Raw genomic sequence first — 23,220 nt, 5'->3', positions numbered from 1 at the left:
CTTTTGTGTCTGGCTTCTCCCATTTAGCCCAGTGTTTCCAAAGCTCATCTATGCCGTAGCGTGTATCAGCACTATTTCATCTCATCTCATGGCTTTTCATCCATTTCCGTATACCCCGCATCTTGTTTATCCCTCCGTCTGTTGATGGACACTTGGGTCTGTCCACTTTCTTCCTCCGTCTGTTGATGGACACTGGGTCTGCCCACTCTCCGGCTGTTGAGAACAGTGCTGCAGTGAACACCGGCGTCCAAGTGTCGGTTTTAGCTCCTGCTTTCAAGTCTCTTGGGTATACACCTAGGGGTGGAATTTCTGGGTCACACGGGGCAGTTCTACTCTGTCCTATAGGGTCGCTATGAGTTGGAATCGACTCGACGGCACTGGGGTGGGTTTTATGGTGATTGTGTTTGATTTTTGAGGTACCACCAGCTGTTTGCCACAGCAGCTGCACCGTTTTACACTCTCTCCAGCATCGTCTGAGGGTTCCAGGTTCTCCACAGTTTTCTGGACGCTTGTCGATGCTCGTCTTTTTTATAGCCATCCTAGGGGGTGTGAAGGGGTATCCCGGGGGCTTTGATTTCCATTTCCCCAGTGACAATGGTATTGAGCATCTTTTCACGTGCTTATTGGCCATTTGTGTATCTTCTTTGGAGAGATGTTTATTCAAATCCTTTGCCCGTTTTTAATTTGAGTAATTTACTTTTTATTATTGAATTGAAAGAATTCTTCATATATTATGGATGTTGTTGTTGTTGTTAGGTGCTCCTGAGTCAATTCTGGCTCATGGGGACCCCATGTGTTACAGGGTAGAAGTGCCCCAGAGGGTTTTCTACTCTGAAATGTTTATGGGGGCAGATTGCTAGGTGGGTTTGAACTGCCAACCTTTCCATTAGCAGCTGAGCGCTTAACCGTTGTACCACCGGGGCTCCTTATATTCTGGATGCTAGTCCCTTATCAGATATACGATTTGCAAATGTTTTCTCCCACTATTCCCGTTGTCTTTTCACTTCTTGATGGTGTCCTTTGCAACACAAACATTTTCAATTTTGATGAAATCCAGTTTGTCTACTTTTTCTTTTGTTGTTTGTGCTTTTGGCATCATATCTAAGATGGACTCAGACTTCCACCTTTAGTTCAGATTCTTTTCATCTATGGAACTCTGGACTCTGCCTGATGTTTGCAAACGTCTTTTTGACTACTCACATCTTGAACAAGTCTATCTGTCTCAGATTACAAACACCCCCAGGGGCAATGACCAACTCTGAACAGCAAGCACACACTGTGCAATTAATTAAAGCTTTTAATGATGATGGTGATAGTGACCCAGGGGTCAGTAAGTCCTCTCTTGGGTCTGACCTCATATTACAAAACAAATCCTTTTCCCCTTTCCAGGTCCTGAGGACGACTTTGATGGGAAGACCCCAGAGAGAGGAAGAGACCTTTGAACCCTGGAGGGGGTGGAAGAGTAGCAGACCACCCTGCTTGGAGCCTGACCACCAGTAGCAGGAATTTCTACCAAGCCTGGCTGTCCACCAAACCAAGGGCAGCAGTTTGTGCTGGGACAATAGTGAGGGCTGAGAGTTGACACCACTTTTCCCATTCTAAGAGAAAAACCGTGGTGTCCGGGCAGGGTCAGGTCCCTGGCACTGTCAGCTATGGCTAAGGGTAGTCACACAGGCAAGGCGGACAGAAGCCTCCTGAGACACTCTCTGAGTGCTGCAGCTCCTTGAAGTCAACCAACTTGGAGCTGACCCCCATGAGGGGGCTGGTCCCTAGGCATCTTCCCAGGCATGCCAGGGCAAGCCAGCCTTGAACCAGGCACACTCTGTGCCGGTGGGTAGCACCACTGCTGACCAGTCCCAGAGTCCAGGCTGTCCCCACCCACAGCTTTGGCTGCGCTCATTTGTCATCATTCGAAGAGCTCCTGGGACCCTGGTGGCGCAGTGGTTAGGAGCTCGGCTACTAACCTTAAGTCTGCAGTTTGAATCCACAAGCTGCTCCTTGGAAACCCTATGGGGCAGTTCTACTCTGTTCTACAGGGTTGCTAGGAGTCGGAATTGCCTCGACGGCAACAGATTTTGTAAAGAGCACCCATTGTATGGCTGTGTTGGGCCCACAGCTCCCTCTGTCCTGGGCCTCAGCACCAGGCTGGGCACGCTGGGGGTGTATGGGTTGGTTCTCAAGTCCAGTGTCCCTGCTAAAATTAGAGGCTGTGGAAAAAGCATGGTCTTTGGTGTCAGGACCGTTTACATGTCTGGTTACAGCTTAATCCAGGTGTGATTCTGGTCGAATCACCTAACTCCTACGAATGTCTCCTAAATCCACGGCCGTCAAGTCAATTCCGACACACGACAGCCCTATAGGACAGAGCAGAACAGTAATCTTCATGGGAACAGACTGCCACATCCTTTTCCCACGTAGCGACTGGTAGATTCAAACTGAGCATTTAACCAACTGGGTGTTTAACCACTGTGCCACCAGGGCTCCTATCTCTCCTACATCTTAGAAAATGATGTTACCAGTTTCATAGGGTGGCTGTGAGAGCCAAATGAGGTAAGGTACGCAAGTGTCTAATGCAATGCCCAGCTGATAAATGGGCTTGATAAACGGAAGATATTGCTATCATTAACTGCAGAGCCAACTTGCACCCTAATCTTGCTTTTGTCTCTTCTTTAATTTCCAAAATCACTGCCTCCAGCCCACATCTCTTACCTAGAGACTTGAGTATCCAATCACTCCCAGACACACCCACCTGGAGTCTCAGATCACCCCAAACTCAGCCCTCCCATGCTGAGCTCCTCATCTGCCTCCGGACACCTGCTTCTCTTCCTGTGGTTCCAGACAGTATCCAGCCAGCCCCTGGAGCCAGAAGGCTGGGTATCATCCTAGAGCTTTGCTCTTCCAAATACCCTAAACCTTCCTCAATATCTCCTGATTCCCTCCTCTCCTCTCTGTCCCTACGGCCATGCCGTGTGCAGGTCCCCTTCAGGGTGTCCCAGGGCACTGTGACATCATGTACTCCCTCCTCGGTGCTGTCCTGCAGTCTCTCTCCTGTACCAGCTTCACCAAAACTTTTACCTCTACCACTCCTGCCAGCTGCTCTCACCAAGGTCACCAATGACCTCCAGGAGGCTAAATCCAGCAGGCAAGTCTAGCCCTCCTCTTCCCTAACCCATCAGCAGCCTTTGACACAGGGGTCACTCCCTCTCCCTGGAGATACTTCCTTCACTTGTCTCCAGAGCACGTCCTTGGCCTTATACTTCCCCTAACTCTCAGGCTGCTGCTTCTCAGTCTCTTTTGCTAGCTCACCTCATCTCCTAATGCCTAAATGTTGAAGTTCCCTGGAACTCACTTCTCAGCTCCTAGTTTCTACCTGTACTTGCACACTGGTGACCTGCTCCTGTCCCATGAATGTAAACACCATCTGCATTTTGACGATTCCTGGCTTTAGTCCAGATCTCTCTCCTAAACTGGAATACTCAACTGCCTACTTGATATCTCCATCAGAATGTCTAACAGACATCTCGAATGAAATGTACCCCAAATTGAGCTCCTAATCTTTCCCCCCACACCTGCCCTCCTGCAGTCCATCTTCCTCATCTCAGTTGAGGGCAAGTCCATCCTTCCAGTTGCTTAGGTAAAAAAGAAACAAACTAGACAAAACAAAAAACCTTGTGTTATCTCTCACACTTCGCAGGAAATCCTGTTGGCTCTACTATCAGAATACATCCAGTGTCCAACCACGTCTCACCACCTCACGAGCTAACAACCTGCTCCCAGCCACCATCACCTCTTGCCTGGAGTAGGACAGGAGCTTCCCGCCAGTGTCCATACTTCTGCCCTTGCCTGCTTAGGGTATAAGTCGGACCATGTCACTCCACTCAGAAGGCTCCCATGCCTCTCCATCTCACTCCTAATAAAAGCCAAAATCTTTACAGTGACCCACGTTCAGAGGGTGGTAGACTGCAGAGATCTGGAGGGTCCTGCATGCATCACGGCTTCTCCCTAGGAGCCACAGCTCAGAGCTGTTTAAACCCAGGGAAGTTGGCTGGGAAGACAGACTTGCAGGGAGGTGGGAAGCTGAGGGCTGTGAGAACTCAGCCTATGACTGCACTCTTGGGCGAGGTGATGTCTGGAGTGGAGACGGGCCAGATGGGTGCTACGTTTGCTGAAACTTGGCCCTGAGGCACTGGATAGTGAGGTGGCAGGGGCCACTCCTAGGCCAGCTAAGTGGCTCATGGTCCATTCACTCAGTGGGAAACACAGGAAGTGAGATAGTTGGGTGGGGGGAGGAGGAATTCAGTTTAAATGTATTTGAGGACTCCAGCAGGAAAGGCAACACAAGGTAGCTGTTAAGGGCACAGATTTTGAACTCAGAAGCAATAGTAAATTATCCACCTTAGCGTGCATTATCTCCCTCCTTGTTAGATGAGCATATTATGGCCTAGAATAAAAGTCCACTTCTCCCAGCCTCCCTTGCAGATTGGTGTGGCCATGTGACTAAGTTATGGCTTCCAACTTATCACGGTCATAATGGCTGGAGCTCCGGCAGCTATCTTGGGCCATGAGGTGACTTTGAAGGTAGAGGATATGAAACAGAAAGCTAAAAACCTGGGCCCTTGATGACATATGGAATTTCCACACTGGCCCTGGAAGCCTATATTCAGATTACTTTTATGCAAGAGAGAAATAAACTTGTACATTGTTTTAAGACACCATTAGTTTGGGATCTTCTGCTATATGAAAATTGTCCTATTTTAATTGGCAGACGACTTACTTTAAGACTGAGTAATACCCCTCCAGAATATATCATGTCAAATGCCTGGAATCTGCGAATGTGGCCATATTTAGAGAAAGCATCTTTGCAGATGTAATTAAGTTAAGGATCTTGAGATGATATCATCCTGGATCATCTGGGTGGGCCCTAAGTCCAGTGACAAGCATCCTTATAAGAGACACATGGAGAAGGAGGTGCTGTAACCGCAGAGGCAGAGACTGGAGTGATTGGCCAGAAGGCCACAAATCAAGGAAAACCAACAACAGCCAGAAGCTGAAAGAGGCAAGGAAGGGTGATCCCTAGAGCCCCAGAGGGAGTACAGTCCTGCCAACACCTTGAACTTGAACTCCTGACTCCAGAACTGTGAGAGAATACCACCCAGTTTGTGGTAATTTGCTATGGCGCCCGCAGGAATCTAATACAGGAGTCATCAACACAAAGAAGGTGATTAAAACAATGAAAATGGATAAGGGTCCCCAGCGAGAGTTCAGCCTCCCGGTGAAGCAACACTTAAGGCTGGCAGAGCAGAGTCTGCAGTGGAGCTCACTGGGCAGCGGCCAGAAAGAAGGACAACCAAGGTGATTACCGGGTGGGGTGAGTAAGAGTGTCAAATGCTGCTCAGGTCAGAGCTGAGATGTGGCCAGAGGACTGAGCCATTTAACATCAAGGAGGACACTTCTGACTTTCACCAGAGCATTTTCAGTGAAGTGATAGGGATAGAAGGGAGGTGATGGAGGATTTGGGGTGGTGAGTGGACAGCTGAGATGAGGAAACAGCAAATGTCGAACACGTGTACCAGTTTGGTCGTGAAGTGATAGAAAGAGTGTGGCTAGAGAAAGCAGTGGAGTCCTGAGTAGTGTACCCAGTTAACACACTTGGCTGCTAACTGAAAGGTTGGAGACTTGAGTCCACCCAGAGGTGCCTCAGAGGGAAGCTTCGTGAGCTACTTCTGAAAAATCAGCCATTAAGAGCTCCGTGGAGCACAGTTCTACTCCGACACACGTGGGATCACCATGAGTCAGTGTCCACTCAATGGCAACTTTTTTTTGGTTTTTAAGAGAAAGCAGAAGGATTTTCTTTGGATGGTAGAGACTTGAGGATGCTCAAATGCTGACGAGAAGGACACAGGAGAGAAGGAAAGGTTGGAGACACAGGATGGTTGCAAAAAGAAGGGAAGGGTTTCCAAGCACCAGGGGAGGAACATCCCTTCCATTGTCACAGAAGAACAATGGAAAGAAAAGGACCCAGAGCAGGTAAGTCTATGGGTTTGGTGGCAGGATGTTGTGGGATCATCCACCCAATGGCTTCTGTTCAATTCCTGATATCAAAGACAAGGTTACCTGCCCAGATGGAGGAAAAGATGGTGGAATAGAAGGTTGCCCAAAAAAAGTGAAAAAGGTTTTAAATAGCCTTTGAGAAGCTTGATCCCTATTGAGGGCCAGTTGAACTCTTGGTGGCCAAGAATTTAGTGGTGCCAGCCTACGTGATTGTGCAAGGGTCTCCAGCATCTTTTGAGATCTCAGGCTTGGTCTAGGGAAGGCTGATGATGGATGAGTCTACACTGGAATTTTCTGGGCAGGTGAGATGCCAAGCCGAACGGACTAGTGGGATGCTGTTGAGAGAGTGATTGACAAGATGTACCAGGCCATAAACTGTTGATGGGGAAAGAAGACAAGATGGGAAGAAGAGAAGCTGGCAGTATGAGTTGGAAGGAGAGCAGTTACGGCCAAAGAGAAATGGATGCATTTTCAACGTCGGGGTGGATGGTTCTGAGTGACGTGACCAGAGAAAGTTCGAGGGGTGGAGTGCAGTAGATGTAACAGTCCCTGGAGACGAGGCAGTCGAGGAACTGAGGAGGGAGGATGGTGGGTAGTCATCACATAATTTACTGTACATTTTTGGAAGTTACAGGAGGCGTTATAAATTGATCATCTACCCTGGAATAGCAACATGAGCCTGGACTGTCCCAAGCAAACCAAGACACAGTTATCCTAATGCTTAGCCACTGGGGCTGATGGCGGGCTTCGGGATGGAGAAGACGGGGCCCTGGTGCCAAACCACCTGGCGACTGGGGGCGCAGTGAGTGAGTGCACAGCTGAAGAAGGTGGTGTGGCCAATGTCGGGAGTCTTACCCAGTGGGAACTTTAGAAGAAGGTGGAGGAGCCTGCGTGGGGAGGAAGAAGCCCCACCTCCAGACCCTCCTGAGAGTTATCTATCACACTTCCCATGTTCAGAAAGGGAAACCAAGGTCAAGTGCGGTTTAGGTGATTGCCCAGAGGCTACAAACTGAGAAAGCTCCTGAAGTAAGGCTGCCAGATAAAATACAGCATGCCTAGTTAAATGTGAATTTCAGATAGACTACATACCATTTTTTAGTATAAGTATGTCCCAGAAACTGTGTGGGATATACTTATACTAAAAATGCCTGCGTTGCTTGTCTGGAATTCAAATTTCACTGGACATCTAGTTTGTTGTTGTTGTGCTTTTTTGGTTTTTTGTTTTGTTAAATCTGGAAACCCTGTCCAGGAGGAAGGGGAGCAGGCCAGAGTGGTTATATAAATCGGGGGGGCTTTGTTAGGGGCCCAGCAGGCTCAGAGGGCAGGTCAGGCCTGGGCATGACTGGGAAAGGGACATCAGCTGGAAGAGGGCTACCAGTCTGCAGAGGGGCTCAAAGCGTGTCCACTGTGGAAGGCAGAGAGACTGACAGAATCACCAGGGGACAGGAGGACTGTCCTGCAGAAGATTGGCTGTCTGCTCATAACCCTGCATACTCATGTGGGAGCAGATGGAGCCTTGGGCCCGCAGAGGGTATTCACCTCCTTTGTTCTAATGGGATCCTCCCCCAGCCCTGGGAAGAAGGCATGGCACAGATTCCTATGCCCAGAACACAGACAAGGAAGCAGAGGTTCCGGGAGGTTTTGCTGGGGCCCTGGAGTCGAGGTTGACAAAGGAATGGGTCTCAGGTGCTCATGCAGAGTGGGGAAGGAGCCATGGCAACCCTGGACCCACCCCCAGGCACTGGTGAGCATGGTGCCAAGGCTGTGCCCTGGCCGAGGGTGAGTGAAGCTGGCCTTCCTCCCAGTAAGGGGGACGGGGTGTGGGGGAGGGCAGTAGCCTGACAGTCATTGGGGGATTGGGAAGGAGGGAGAGGCAGGGAGGAGCGAGGTGACCAAAGCTCAGAACCAGGTGGTAAATCATTAGCTTCGCCAGGACACAGAAGATGGATGGACTCTTACTACAAAATAATGAAGTTAAATACAGCAAAACAAAAATACAGTAAAGTAAAATAAAATAGGAATAAAGGTACCAAAACATCTGATGAAGGTGCAGGAGACCCGGGACCTCCCGAGGGCTATGGCCGGAGCAGGCTCAAGGGCAAAGTCCTTGGCTACACACAGGGGTGCCCAGGGGCAGCAGGGGACAGTGGTGTCAGTTGGCAGGGCTGCACACCTCACTCTGCCGCCTGCTCACTCTGTGCCTTTCAGCATCTCTTATTCTCTGGGACCTCACTGTCCTGTGCCAGAGCACGGGGGTGGGCTAGCCAGCAGAGCCCCCCACAGTCTGGCTCGGCAGAGGGGCACGGGGAGATACCCAAGCCAGCTTCCAGTTGTCAGCAGACACCAAGGCCTTGCTTCCCGGGTGCTGGGCTCAGGGCATGCATTCGCCAGCAGGTATCGATCCCTTACTGTCTGTGTACCAGGCGGCATGCTGTGTGCTGGACGAAAGAGACAAGGTCCCTGTGAGTGAGCAAATAAATGAGCAGAATGATTTCAGATGGTACAAAGGGCCAGGTGAGAAATGAAAGGGTCGTGTTGTGAGGAGCTACCAGGTGGCCAGGAAAGGCCTCCCTGGGGAGGCGACGTTTGAGTTGAGGCCTGATCCCTGCAGTGGGCAAATATTTGGGGCTGAGTGGTCCAGGCAGTGGGACCAGCTAGTGGAAAGACCCTAAGGGCTGGACAAGTCGGGATCTTAGAAGAACAAAAAGAAGGCCAGAGACTGGAAAGAGAGTAGGTGGCACAAGGTCAGAGAAGGAGGCAGATCGCACAGGGCCCTGGAGACAGGTAAACAAACAAACAAACAAACAAACAAAAACATTGCTGTGGAGTCGCTTCTGACTCACGTCAACCCCACGTGTGTCAGAGCAGAGCTGCACCCCACTGGGTTCTCAGGGGCGGTTCGCACTGGACTGCTCATCTAAAGGTTGGCGGTTCAAACCCACCCAGTGGTGCCATGAAAGGAGGGCCTGGTGATCTGCTTCCATAAAGATGACAGCCGAGTCCGTCTGAGACGCATCTGCTGGTCTCTCACTGTCCAGAGCAGAGAAGGGTGAAGAGAACCAGACTCCAGGCAGCGAATGGTCCAAAGGCCTAAAAGACCCCGTAAACCACAGCCTGCACCGCCCCGCGTGGACTCGCTACGGTTTTCTTCACTTTCAGCTTGAGCTTGCAGAGGAGCACTGGATGGTCTGTTCCACGGCCGGCCCCTGGCCTTGCTCTGACTGAGGATATTGAGCTTTTCCTTTGTCTCTTTCCACAGATGCAGTCAGTTTGATTTCTGTGTGCTCCACCTGGTGAGGTCCATGTGTACAGTCGCCATTTATGTTGGCGAAAGAAGGTATTTGCAACGAAGAAGTCGCTGGTCTTGCAAAATTCTATCATTCGATCGCCGGCATTGTTTCTATCACCAAGGCCATAGCTTCCAACTACTGATCCTTCTTGTTTCCAACTTTCGCATTCCAATCGCCAGTAATTATCAGTGCATCTTGACTGCGTGTGCGATCAATTTCAGACTGCAGCAGCTGATAAAAGTCTTCTATTTCTTCACCTTTGGCCCTAGTGGTTGGTGCGTAAACTTGAATAACAGTCGCATTAACTGGTCTTCCTTGTAGGCGGATGGATATTACCCTAACACTGACAGCGTTGTACTTCAGGATAGATCTTGAAACGTTCTTTTTGACGGCGGATGCAACACTGTTCCTCTTTGAGTTGTCATTCCCAGCATAGTAGACTGTACGACTGTCCAATTCCAAATGGCCAGTACCAGTTCATTTCAGCTCACTAATGCCTACGGTATCGATGTTTATGCGTTTCACTTCATTTTTGACGATTTCAAATTTTCCTAGATTCATACTTCACACATTCCAGGTTCCCATTATTAATGGATGTTTGCAGCTGTTTCTTCTCATTTTGAGTCTTGCCACATCAGCAAATGAATGTCTGGAAAGCTTTACTCCATCCACGTCATTAAGGTCAACTCTACTTTGAGGAAGCAGCTCTTTCCCAGCCATCTTTTGAGTGCCTTCCAACCCGGGGGGCTCATCTTCCAGCACTGTATCAGACAATGTTCCGCTGCTATTCATAAGGTTTTCACTGGCTAATGCTTTTCAGAAGTAGACTGCTGGGTCCTTCTTCCTAGTTTGTCTTAGTCTGGAAGCTCAGCTGAAACCTGTCCTCCGTGGGTGACCCTGCTGGTATCTGAATACCGGTGGCATAGCTTCCAGCATCACAGCAACACACAAGCCCCCACAGTACGACAAACTGACAGACACGAGAGCCAAAATATGACCTTGAGTATATCCCACCTGAATTTAGAGACCATCTGAAGAATACATTTGACGCATTGAACACTAGTGACTGAAGACCAGATGAGTTGTGGAATGAGATCAAGGACATCATCCATGAAGAAAGCAAGAGGTCATTGAAAAGACAGGAAAGAAAGAAAAGACCAAGATGGATGTCAGAGGAGACTCTGAAACTTGCTCTCGAACATCGAGCAGCTAAGGCAAAAGAAAGAATTGATGAAGTAAAAGAACTGAACAGAAGATTTCAAAGGGCGGCTCGAGAAGACAAAGTAAAGTATTATAATGATGTGCAAAGAGCTGGAGATGGAAAACCAAAAGGGAAGAACATGCTTGGCTTTTCTCAAGCTGAAAGGATTGAAGAAAAAATTCAAGCCCCGAGTTGCGATAGTGAGGGATTCCATGGGGAAAATATTAAACTATGCAGGAAGCATCAAAAGAAGATGGAAGGAATACACAGAGTCATTATACCAAAAAGAATTAGTCGATGTTCAGCCATTTCAAGAGGTGGCATATGATCAGGAACTGATGGTACTGAAGGAAGAAGTCAAAGCTGCTCTGAAGGCATTGGCGGAAAACAAGGCTCCAGGAATTGACGGAATATCAGTTGAGATGTTTCAACAAACAGATGCAGCGCTGGTGGTGCTCACTCATCTATGCCAAGAAATATGGAAGACAGCTTCCTGGCCAACTGACTGGAAGAGATCCATATTTATGCCTATTCCCAAGAAAGGTGATCCAACCAAATGTGAAAATTATAGAACAATATCATTAATATTGCACGCAAGCAAAATTTTGCTGAAGATCATTCAAAACCGGCTGCAGCAGTATATCAACAGGGAACTGCCAGAAATTCAGGCCGGTTTCAGAAGAGGACGTGCAACCAGGGATATCATTGCTGATGACAGATGGATCTTGGCTGGAAGCAAAGAATACCAGAAGGATGTTTACCTGTGTTTTATTGACCACACAAAGGGATTTGACTATATGGATCATAACAAACTATGGATAACATTGCAAAGAACGGGAGTTTCAGAACAATTAATTGTGCTCAGGAGGAAAACCTTTACATAGATCAAGAGGTAGTTGTTCGGACAGAACAAGGGGATACTGATTGGTTTAAAGTCAGGAAAGGTGTGCGTCAGGGTTGTATTCTTTCACCATACCTACTCAATCTGTATGCTGAGCAAATAATCAGAGAAGCTGGACTACATGAAGAAGAACGGGTCATCAGGATTGGAGGAAGACTCATTAACAACCTGCGTTATGCAGACGACACAACCTTGCTTGCTGAAAGTGAAGAGGACATGAAGCACTTATTAATGAAGATCAAAGACCACAGCCTTCAGCATGGATTACAACTCAACATAAAGAAAACAAAAATCCTCACAACTGGACCAATGAGCAACATCACGATAAATGGAGAAAAGATTGAAGTTGTCGAGGATTTTATTTTACTTGGATCCACAATCAACAGCCATGGAAGCAGCAGCGAAGAAATCAAAAGACCCATTGCATTGGGTAAATCTGCTGCAAAGGACCTCTTCAAAATGTTGAAGACCAAAGATGTCACCTTGAAGACTAAGGTGTGCCTGACCCAAGCCATCATATTTTCAGTCGCATCATATGCATGTGAAAGCTGGACAATGAATAAGGAAGACTGAAGAAGAATTGACGCCTTTGAATTGTGGTGCTGGCGAAGAATATTGAATATACCATGGACTGCCAAAAGAACAAACAAATCTGTCTTAGGAGAAGTACGACCAGAATGCTCTTAAGAAGCAAGGATAGTGAGACTGTGTCTTACATACTTTGGACATGTTGTCAGGAGGGATCAGTCCCTGGAGAAGGACATCTTGCTTGGCAGAGTACAGGGTCAGCAGAAAAGAGGAAGACCCTCAACAAGGTGGATTGACACAGTGGCTGCAACAACGAGCTCAAGCATAACAACGATTGTAAGGGTGGCTCAGGACCAGGCAGTGTTTCGTTCCGTTGTGCTTAGGGTTACTATGAGTAGGAATCAACTCGACGGCATGTAACAACAATAACAACAACACAACCCCCAGACCAGAAGAACTAGATGGTGCCCAGGTAGCACCACCGACCGCTCTGGCTGAGGTCACAACAGAGGGTCCTGGACAGAGCGGGAGAAAAAACTGTAGAACAGAAAACCAAATTCACAAAAAAGACCAGACTTACTGGTCTGACAGAGACTGGAGGAATCCCAGAGACTGTGGCTTTAAGACACCTTTCTGAACTGGAACTGATGGCCAGAGACCACCTTCCCACCAAACCATAGACAGACCCATAAAATAAACAATAACACCCAAAAGGAAGGTGTTCCTTAGAACAATCAATTATGTGAGATCAGAAGGGCAACATTTGCCCAAAAGCAAAGATGAGAAGGCAGGAAGGGATAGGAAATCAGGACTAAAGGAAATGGGGAAACCAGAGAAGAAATGGGGAGGGTGCTGACCCGTTGGGGGAAGGAAACCAAAGTTTTGGAACACTCCTTTACAAACTATCAAATGGAAAGTGATTTGCTCTGTAAACTTTCACCTAATGGACAATTAAAAAAAAAAAAAGGTTACAGCCAAGAAAACCCCATGGAGCAGTTCTACTGTGTAACACGTGAGCTGCTATGGGTCAGAACTGACTTGACAGCAACCAACAACAGCAACAATAGAAATAGACCGCCAAGCCTTTCTTCCATAGGGCCGCTGGGTGGATTTGAACCACCAACTTTTCGGTTAATAGCTGACCACAAAACAGTTGCACCACCCAGGGACCTCAGGGGCAGGGTGAAGACTCCAGACCTGCTTAGAGTGCTCTGGAAACTACTGGAGGATTTTTTTTTTTTTTTTTTTTTTACTTTAGATGAAGGTTTGCAGACCAAACTAGTTTCTCATCAAACAGTTAGTACACACATTGTTGTATGACATCAGTTAACAACCCCATAACATGTCAACACTCTCTTTTCTCAATCTTGGGTTCCCTGTTACCAGCTTTCCTGTCCCCTCCTGCCTTCCAGTCCCTGTCCCAGGGCTGGCGCGCCCCTTTAGTCTTGTTTTGTTCCTGGGCCTGTTCAATCTTTGGCTGAAGGGTGAACCTCAGGAGTGACCTCATTACTGAGCTGAAAGGGTGTCTGGGGGCCATACTCGCAGGGTTTCTCCAGTCTTTGTGAGACCAGCAAGTCTGGTCTTTCTTTTTGAGCTAGAATTTTGTTCTACATTTTTCTCCAGGTTTGTCCAGGACCCTCTACTGTGATCCCTGTCAGAGCAGTCGGTGGTGGTAGCCGGGCACCATCTCGTCGTGCTGGACTCAGTCTGGTGGAAGTCGTGGTAGATGTGGTCCATTTGGACTAATCTTTCCCTTGTATCTTTAGCTTTCTTCATCCTTCCTTGCTCCCAAAGGAATGAGACCAGTGGAGTATCCTAGATGGGTGCTCACAGGCTTTTAAAACCCCAGATGCTACTCACCAAAGTAAAATGTACAACATATTCTTTATAATCTATGTTATGTCAATGGAGCTAGATGTTCGCTGAGACCATTTCGCCGAGACCATGGTCTCCACAGCCCTCAGCCCAGCAATTGGGTCCCTCAGGGTACTGGATGATTTTTGAGCAAGAGAGTAATAAAAAAAACCCAAACCAAACCTGGTGCCGTCGAGTCGATTCCAACTCATGGTGACCCTATAGGACAGAGTACAACTGCTCCATAGAGTTTCCAAGGAGCACCTGGTGGATTTGAATAGCTGACCCTTTGGTTAGCAGCTGTAGCACTTAACCACTATGCCACCAGGTTTCCAAGGGAGTAATAACATCTAATAAATGATTTTTTAAAACAGTGGCTTCAAACTTTCAGTCTGTCCTTAATAGTAAGAAGTAAGAAATATGATAGTTATATCATGACACTCCACTTATGTAAACGTCTGTATGCTTTCTTATAAATGAAGCAAAGTATCCAAAACAGTAACTACTTTGTGCAAAGCGTTCTGATAGTCTCAATTTTTCTGTTCTATTAAAATAAGTCAGGTCACAACCCATTAAATTACTTTCACTACCACCAATGGGTTGTAACATACAGTTTGCACAGCTTTTTAAAATATTCCCCTGGCTACTGTTATAAAATAGGCTGGGGGGAGGTGGGCGAGAGGAGAAGCAGAAAGAGCACTGAGGAGGACAGTGGGTGGGACGAGGATGCTGGTAGTGGGGAGAGAGGCTGGTGGGCAGGTATGGGGTCTACTTTAGAAGCAGCACAGACAGGGATGACTGCGTAAGGGGAGAGAGGGAGGAATTGGCTATGACTTAGTTGTTGACTTGGGTTACTGATCGCTGATGTGGGCGACCCTCAAGGATGAGCAGTCTGCAGAAGACCAAGAGCTCCTTTTGGCCATGTCAGCTCCAGCGCGATGGCACCCGTCTCAGTGGTGCCTACTCGAGGCTCAGGGAGCTTGGAGTCACCTGGAGAGAAGGCACACAACAGCTAGAAAGCAACCCCCGGGTGAAATAAGTTAAAGCTAACGTGAAAACTTAGCTAACATGTAGTCGGGGTTTACTCTGGCAGGCGCTGTGCTTAACAGCGTGACACACAGTCGTTTAATTCTCAGAGTGGTCCTATGAAATAAGTGCTATTACTAGCTACATTTAACAGAGGAGGCACAGAGAGGTTACTTTCCTTGTCCCCAGTCACACACCAATTAGGTGCCAGAGCTGAGGTTTGAACCAGGTCTGCCTGATTGCGAATGCACCATACAGCCCTGTCAGGGAACAAGGCGCTCGATGCGTCTAGTACAACTGACATGGGAGAAAGGTGTATGTGGACTTGAGGAGCCCATGACACATTGCAAAGTTGGAAAACGAAGGCAGGATTCAGATTATAAGCTTTTCTGGTAAAAATCCATGTATGTATCTATGCAGAGATACAAGGCTGTAATGCTGTATATCACAAAGTTAACACTGGTTATCACTGGCTGGTGGAATTACAAGTGGTTAAAATTTTTGACACTGATAGCATATAGCCATTGTAAAATAATTTCTTTTAAAAATAGGGGAAAAAAAAAAACGGGACAATGCCCTGCAAATATGTGAACATACACGTTGCATACACAGGGGCAGGAAAGTACTACGGAAGGACGAGTGGGGTGTCTCTCACAGGGGAGGCCTCAGAAGACCTGGACTCGCATCCCAGTGCTACCTGTGACTCTCTGTGTGGCCCTGCGTAAACCTCGGGCCCTCTCTGGACCACAGGCTCCTCAGAGGGGGCCCTCAGAGAAGGCACCTACCAGCAGTGGTGTACTGATAAATGGTTAACAACCAGCTGGCTTCCCCGAAACAGCCTTGATGTGTAGTGTTTGCCGATTTCTGTGGTGTAAATATTCCCACGGATTTCAGGCTACCTACGTGGCAAACGCAGCTGGTGGGGAGATGGGCACCAGCGAGCCATTTTATCAGATTTCCACCGAGTGACTACTGTGACGTAAATCACCTCAGGAGCAGAGGTCGTTGTAAAATGTAGTAAAATAATTAGGACGTGTTGAGTTTTGAGCATTTATTGCCTTTTTTAAAGTTTTATGTGGTAAATATATATAACAAAAAATTTGTCATTTTAGCCATTTTTAAGTGTACATTTCAGTGACCATATACCTTCACCATGTGGTACGAGCACCACCACTATCCATGTCCAAGAAGTTCTCATTGCCCCAAACTTTACTTTGTTTTTAACATAATTTATTTAACTCAAAGTTTGTTTAATTTAATTTTTAGTAATGACTGTATTTAATAAATGGCTAACAAAATTCCTAGAACTTTAGCAATTGGCTCTAACGAGTCGGTGTGAACTAGTTCTAGCACACAGCCCTGCTGGGCCCTGACAGGATGGAGGTCCAAGTCAGAAAATCTACGAGCCCACTGAGGTAACTGCGGGTGGGACGCTCACACCCCGCTCGCTGGTCCCACGCCGTGTCTCAGCCCAGCTTGCGGTCCAAAAGGAGGGAGAGGAAGGAGTGCAGGCGGAGACAGACTCTAACCAGGAAGGCGAGGGGCAGGAAGGTCTGGAGGCATCAATGTTATCATGGAAGCTGTTTTTCTCTGTTTTATCAATGGCAGAGGCCAGGGAAAACAATACCCTTGGCTTGGTATCACTGCATGAACTGACAGGAAAACCCCCCAGCTGTGGGTCTCTGGCAGCTTGGCCAGTCTGGAAGGGTCTGGAGTCCCTTCCCAGCTCTGCTCTCTCACACTCTGCCTGTTTCTGCATCCATATTCTACATTGCTGATCACACAGCTCAGGGTCTCGGTTTCTTCCTCTCAGAAACCTGCCTGGCCTTACAGCATTCAGAGGGAGCAGCAGCCTGCCCTCACTGCGGAGTCCCCAGCAGAGAAAAGGCCACCATCCTGCTCCTTGGGTCTGCCTGCCCGGCATGGACACCACCCACTGTCAGGGTCATTTTCACTTCCGGAGCTGGGTAGGCGCTGAGAGTATCACCCCTCTCTGCAGATTTGGAAACTGAGGTCCAGGGAGGTCAGGGCAGCCTGCTGTGGTGGCAGAAAAGGAACTGCACACACATTTGACAAAATTTAAGTCTGGCAACATCCAGTGTCGGGGAGGGCTTGGCCACACTAGGTTGCTTATGCTGGAAACAGTGGTCAGGAACTCACAGAGAGGACATTTGTGTATCCTTCCACACAGCAAATACATACCCTCAGGGGATACTCTCGCACTTGTACCTGGGAAAGTTTCTAGCGGCACTGCCAGTGTCAGCTCTCCTCCACCAGGGCTGCCTTCACCTCAGTAGGCCTCTGAATCTCTGAGTTGTTCCAGACCAGACTTGACAGGCTCCTGTCTCGGAGTCTACAAACCACAAATGCTTCTCTGGGATTGTTTCTTCATTCCTTGAGTAAATAGAGGGCCTGCTCAGTTCCAGCCTTGGGTTAGGCAAAGGGGATTGCTCCTGGCCAAGGAGCTCATAGTCCATTGGTGGTGCTGGGTGGGGATTGCAGGACTGACCATTTTACAAAGACCATAATACCACATGAACAGCCAATAGTCAAGGACAAAAGAGAGAATATGGTGTGTGTGTGTGCACGCGTGCGTGCGCGTGTGTGGTAAGGGGTTGAGATCACAAAAGGCTTCTTTTTGAGAAAGTCGTTTTTCCAGCTGAGTCTTGAAGGGTGAAGTGTACTGGGAAGGCTAAAGAACGAGGCTCTTCCTGGCAAGGGAAGAGTGTGTGCAGAGGCAAGGAGGCAAGGAAGGCCTTGATGAGTGGGGACAGGCCAGCCATCTAGTTTTGCTGGAGGGCGAGGTACGCTCGTGGTCTACGCGTTGGGAGTAGCAGGAATCAGATGTCTAAAGGGCCAGGAATGCCATGTCCAGTAGGTGTGATGACTTTATCCAGTGGGCAGCCATGGAAAGATTCTAAGAAGGCAAGGAAGGCCCAGGGGGCACTGAAAGGCAGTTTCAGTCCCTCCTCACGTTTCCATTGGCCAACTTCCCTCCCGCTCTTCATGCGAACAAGACTTTTCTCAAAACAATGTAGAGAGCACAACTTTAGGGTGAGTGTCCTAGCTCCCATCTCCCAATCTCTCCGATTTCAAATACATAGGGTTGCGGAGCTGTCCCCTCTTGTCCCGCTAAGAGGACGTGCTCACATTTTGATTGCTAGTCTTCAGGGAGGCATCTTCCTGTCAGCCCTAGAAGCCTCGGGTATGTCCACTGTTTGGGGTCTGCTAAGAGGCTATTGAAAAACATACATGGCTTGTCTACTTTTTTAAGGCGACTGGATGCGAAATTGGAAGGAGGTGAAGAAATCATTGCTCCCATAGCTCGTGTGTGTGGAAGGGCCCATCTCCACCCCACTCTTCTGGAGACTGTCCCTTATGGAGCAGGGGCCCTTCTAGGCCTGCTCCTGTGACTTCTAGGGATCAGGTTTTGCCACCTTGCCCAAGCCCATGCACGTAGGACTGGGCCGAGAGCTTCACGTCTCTGGCATCTGGGCCTGCAAACCCTCCCACCCACTGTCCCGGCTTAAAGCCAAGCAGGAACTTACTGAGGGCCTTCCAGAGATCAGGGCCATCACTGTCCACTCCTCTGCACCCTGGGATTCAGCAACAGTGGGAACATTTTACACACGAGGAAACAGGCTTGGGAAGGATGCTCAACTCACTTAGTGTCCCACAGCTAGGTAGGTGTCATGAATTGAATTGTTCCCCCCCTCCAGAAATATCTGTGAACGTGCCTAGGTCACGATTCCCTTGTATGAGTGTATGACTGCCTACCATTTTATCATCTGAAGTGATTACCCTGTGTGTTTCCTAAATCCTATCACTATGATGAAATGAGATGGATTAGTGGCAGTTATATGGATGAGATATACAAGATTAGATAGTGTCTTAAGTGAATTTCTTTGAGATATAAAAGAGAGGAGTGAACAGAGAGACAGGGGACCTCATACCACTAAGAAAGTAGCACTAGGAGCAGAGCGCATCCTTTGGACCCGAGGTTCCTGTGCTGAGGTGCTCCCAGACCAAGGGAAGATTGATGACAAGGACCTTCCTCCAGAGCTGAGAGAGAGAAAGCCATCCCCTGAAGCTGACGCCCTGAATTTAGACTCGTAGCCTACTGGACAGTGAGAGAATAAACTTCTCTTTGTTAGAGCCGTCCACTTGTAGTATTTCTGTTACAGCAGCATTAGATGACTAAGACCATAGGGGACGTTTCCAAAAGCCCCCGCACTTTCCACAGCTCAGAACCTGCATGAAGTGGTAGGCCAAGCTTAGGTTCATGAACGTACTCCCCTTTGGGGTTCTGTTAGGGGGTTGGCAAGCGGCTCTGGGTGGGATCTGAAAGGGTCCAGCGACCTCTATGGTTTTACTATCTGTCCTCTACACAAAGACGTCTGGGTGAGCGAAGGTTGAAATCTACGCCTTGGCAAAGGGCTGTTCCCAAGAAAGTACACCTTGTCTTAGTCATCTAGTGCTGCTATAACAGAAATAGCACAAGTGGATGGCTTTAACAAAGAGAAATTTATTCCCTCAGAGTACAGTAGGCTAAACGTCCAAATTCACGGTGTCACCTCCAGGGGATAGCTTTCTCTCTCTGTCGGCTCTGGACGAAGGTACTTATTATCACTCTTCTCCTGGTTGAGGAGCTTCTCAGGTACAAGGACCCCAGGTCCAAAGGATGTGCTCTGCTCCTGGTCCTGCTTTCTTGGTGGGATGAGGTTCCCCCTCTCTGCTAGCTTCCCTTTCCTTTTATCTCTTGGGAGATAAAAGGTGGTGCAGACCACACCCCAGGGAAACTCCTAAGAGGGTTACAATCCCACCCTAATTGTCTTTAACATAAAATTACAATCACAAAATGGAGGACAACCACAGAATACTGAGAATCTGGCCTAACCAAGGTAACACACACATTTTGGGGGGGACATAATTCAATCCATGACACATCTTTTAACCAAGACTTGAGCTCACTGGGTTTGGAGATAGCCTCTTCTTAATTCCACACAAAGTTACCGTATAAGTTAGAGCGTCCTGGGAGAGTGGACACAGGGCTGGATTGAAAATAGTTTTCATCTTCTGTGTCAGTCCGAGCTAAGTGTTCGCAGCAGCATGGACCACTGCCTGGAATGCTGTGTTGAGAAGGAATCCGAAGTTCCAGGAAAGAGCTCTGCAATCAGAGACATCCGTCCCGCATGGGGGTGGGGCAGTGGTGCCTGCAGGGACACTATTTGCCATTTTGTCATCTCTGCTGTAAACTGACACCTTCTGTGTCAACACGTAGTCCAAAGGAGCCCAGTGCCCAGCCCCGGCCCAGAGTGGAGGTCAGTCTCAGCCCTCCCGGCGTGCTCTTCGTCGTTTATTCCGGAGGCACGGGGTGCGGGGGGCTGGAGAGAGCGCTGGCGGTCCTTTGGCATCATAAATCACCTTAAGAGGTCTTTCAGAGAAATGCTGTTGTTGCTGGTTGCCCTACAGTTGGTTCCAGCTCCTGGTGACCCTATGTGTTACAGAGCACAACTGCTCCATAGCATTTTCTTGGCTGTAATCTTAATGGAAGCAGGCCTTTTCTGCCACGGTGCTTTTGGGTGCGTTCGAACTGCCAACATTTAGGTTAGCAGTGAGTGCAAACCATCTGTGCCAGCCAGGGACCTCAGCAGCAGTTAGTCTGCACAGGACCATGGGGCCCCCTGCTCTTCCCCTGCCCATCTCTGCCTGCCTTTCAGGTCTGCCTCGAAGGCTGGCTCTCCCGTGAAGGACCCCCTGCTTGCTCCTCATTCCAAGCTTCTCCTGCTTCTCTGAGATCAAAGCTCTTGGTTTGAAACCCCACCAAATATGCATCGAAACTGTTGCCTGGGCAACTTTAGGGGTAGGATATGTCCCTACTTGCTCCCCACCCCCTTCACTCCACTGCAGATAAATTGAGCCAATATTATTACTATAATTGAAATTGTTACCCCTCCCCCCCCCCATGGCTGCTTATTCCCAGCTGGCAAGGCGTCTCCACACCCACACCCCCATTCATCCCTGTCAATCACTAGAATTTGGTAGGGGTGGGATCAACATTTCTGCTGGAGTTGAGAAAACCGAGGTTCACAGAGAGGGCAGAGACCTGCCCAAGTTCACTCGGCCAGGGGTTTACCTCCAAATCCTGTGTTCTCTCCATTGTCCCATTCTGGAGACTGTGGGGTAGATGGAGTCGCCATACAGGGAAGGGAGCAGGGGCCGGAGCCTCACCTGGGATTTCCCTCCTACCTACAGTTCTGAGGACAGTGTACGGGGTCGGAGCTGCCATACCAGGACCAGTGGAGGGAAAGCTAGGACATGGCAGCAGACCAGGCGCAGAGCCTTAGCTATCAGACTGACCGGGCGACCCTGGGCAAGCCCCTTCCTTCTCTTGGACTTGGTGCCTTCTCCTCTGTAAACTGAGGGCTTGGGCCAGGACCTCTGACGTTTTAAATGCAGGGCTTCTTGCTGTGTATATGACAGTGAGGGGGGAGGCATGGGGTTGGGGTCTAGCCCAGTCTTCTGAGCCGGGTACCTGGGCTTCTGAAACCTTTCAGGTCACTCACCCCCACCACCACCCCATCACACAGGAGGTGCTGCCTCAGGGAATTCTGGGGTACACATGCCCCAGGCTAGCTGAGGAGCTGGCAGTCACTCAGGTCGGTCAGCAGCTCTCCAGGCAAGCTGCCTGCCTGCCAGTCGCTCGTAAGTATTGATCACCTACTGGGTACAGAGCCCATGTGCTGGGCAGGTGTGCTGTGGCAAGGACGGGGCGGGGGAGTACAAAATGAAAGAAGTCATTCAAGCCTTAAAAACCAAAAACGCCAAACCTGTTGCCATGGAGTAGGAAGTAGAACTGCTCTATGAAGTTTTCTTGGCTATAGTCTGTATGGAAACAGATCCCCAGGTCTCTCCTCTGCAGTGCCACAGCGTGGGTTCAAACCGTCAACCTTTAGGTTAGCAGCTGAGCGCAAACCATTTGCGTCACCCAGGGACCTTATTCAGGCCTTAGAGGGGAGCATCACCTGGCCATCCCTCTATCTATCGGAGTGGCGAACATTTTTGGAATGTCCTGTGCACCAGGCCCTGTGTAGGAACCACAGAGAGAGGGGAGAGGGAAGAAGGGGTAGAGGCCCTCAGTGTAGGCACCAGGTATGACGAGCACCCTCCCAGCACCCAGTCACTTGTAACTGGTCTTGAAGAAAGATATGGGAACCCCAGAGAAAACACCTCCCCAAGCAGGTGTCACATTGGTGATCTCAGGCTCAGAACCATGATGCAGGCGTTTTATTTGGTGGGCACATTAGTTCTCCTACTGCCTTATACCTGGTGGTTACCTGCCTGACCCCTAAGGAATTTGCACTGCAGCCTAGTGAAAATGCCAGCACTTCGAAACAACAGGGCTTAACCCTCATGCAGAAGGGGAGCAGAAGACAGACAGCCCTGGCCTGGGCCTGGGGTACTACACCTCAGGGTCTCCCCTGGGCTCCCCAACCACCTGCTTGTCCAGTTGGAAGATGTCCCCTTTGTGAACAGGAGTTTTCTCTATAAAATCCGGGGAAAGCCTAGATCAGTGATTCCAAGTCCTACCCTCTCCCCCCACTTTAGAACCTCAAAGGCAAAGTCCTGGAGATGACCCCAAATATTTCCAAGAGTGAAGTGGTTCTCACATTTATTCCCCACAAACATGTACTTCTCTCCAAGCAAATAGGTTTAATCCTGTTTAAAAATATAAAGAGTGGGTACTGTGTATAGCTGTGTCTTTGATGAATAAAACTGTTCAGATACAATTGTTTGTATGAATAATTGCAAATTGTTTGATAGACAAAATCCTTGAAGACATGGAGATTTGGGCAGAATAAAATCAAAGGGGTTCTTGGTTGGTGACGCGGTGGGAAACGCCACTGAAGTTTTTTCTGGTCCAAGCACCCAAAGGCGTGCCCTCAGTGCCCTGCGTCTAAAAGGTAATGGGGGAAATCTTCGTGGGGGATGGGGAGCTGACGTTTACCTTTTGATTACCAAGCTGGTAAATCACAAACATCCCTGGAGGTAGGACGGTGACCGCTCCCATTTCACAGGGGAGAAAACGGGTTCCTCGAAGAGGGGTCAGGAGCCAAGCCGAGGTCACTCAGCTGGAAGGTGGCCGAGCTGGCACTTGAACGGCAGGCGGAACCGCTCCAGAGCCAGGTTTGAGGTGGGAAAGGTGACTCGGGTCCCGGCCAGGGGATCTGTTCTGCCCAGTGGGCACCGTGCGGCTGTGCCTCGCGCCTGGGTTGCCGGCGCTGACGCAAAATGGGGCGGGGGACGACTAGACACTGACAGGATGAACCACCCCTGGCTTCCGGGTGTGTCCAGGGGAGACAGGGGGC

General features: G+C 49.0%; 1 long non-coding RNA gene across 4 annotated transcripts in view; it reads left to right on the top strand.

Moving 5' to 3' along the window:
• Nucleotides 1–15,186, top strand: part of LOC111750337 (uncharacterized) — a 54,486-nt gene extending 39,300 nt beyond the window's left edge. Inside the window, exons 3-5 of one of the 4 annotated variants that reach the window (XR_010318142.1) lie at nt 1,390–3,142; nt 3,695–6,027; nt 9,311–15,186. This is a non-coding gene — a long non-coding RNA (uncharacterized LOC111750337). Of the gene's footprint in view, nt 1–1,389; nt 3,143–3,694 lie in introns of all 4 variants that reach the window. The other 3 variants (XR_010318141.1, XR_010318143.1, XR_010318140.1) reach the window with 3 other exon arrangements.
• Nucleotides 15,187–23,220: the final 8,034 nt, after the last annotated feature.

This window comes from Loxodonta africana, chromosome 16 (genome assembly GCF_030014295.1).
Source record: "Loxodonta africana isolate mLoxAfr1 chromosome 16, mLoxAfr1.hap2, whole genome shotgun sequence".
Classification (NCBI taxonomy): Eukaryota; Metazoa; Chordata; class Mammalia; order Proboscidea; family Elephantidae; genus Loxodonta; species Loxodonta africana.
This window is presented reverse-complemented; position numbering and strand designations above follow the sequence as displayed.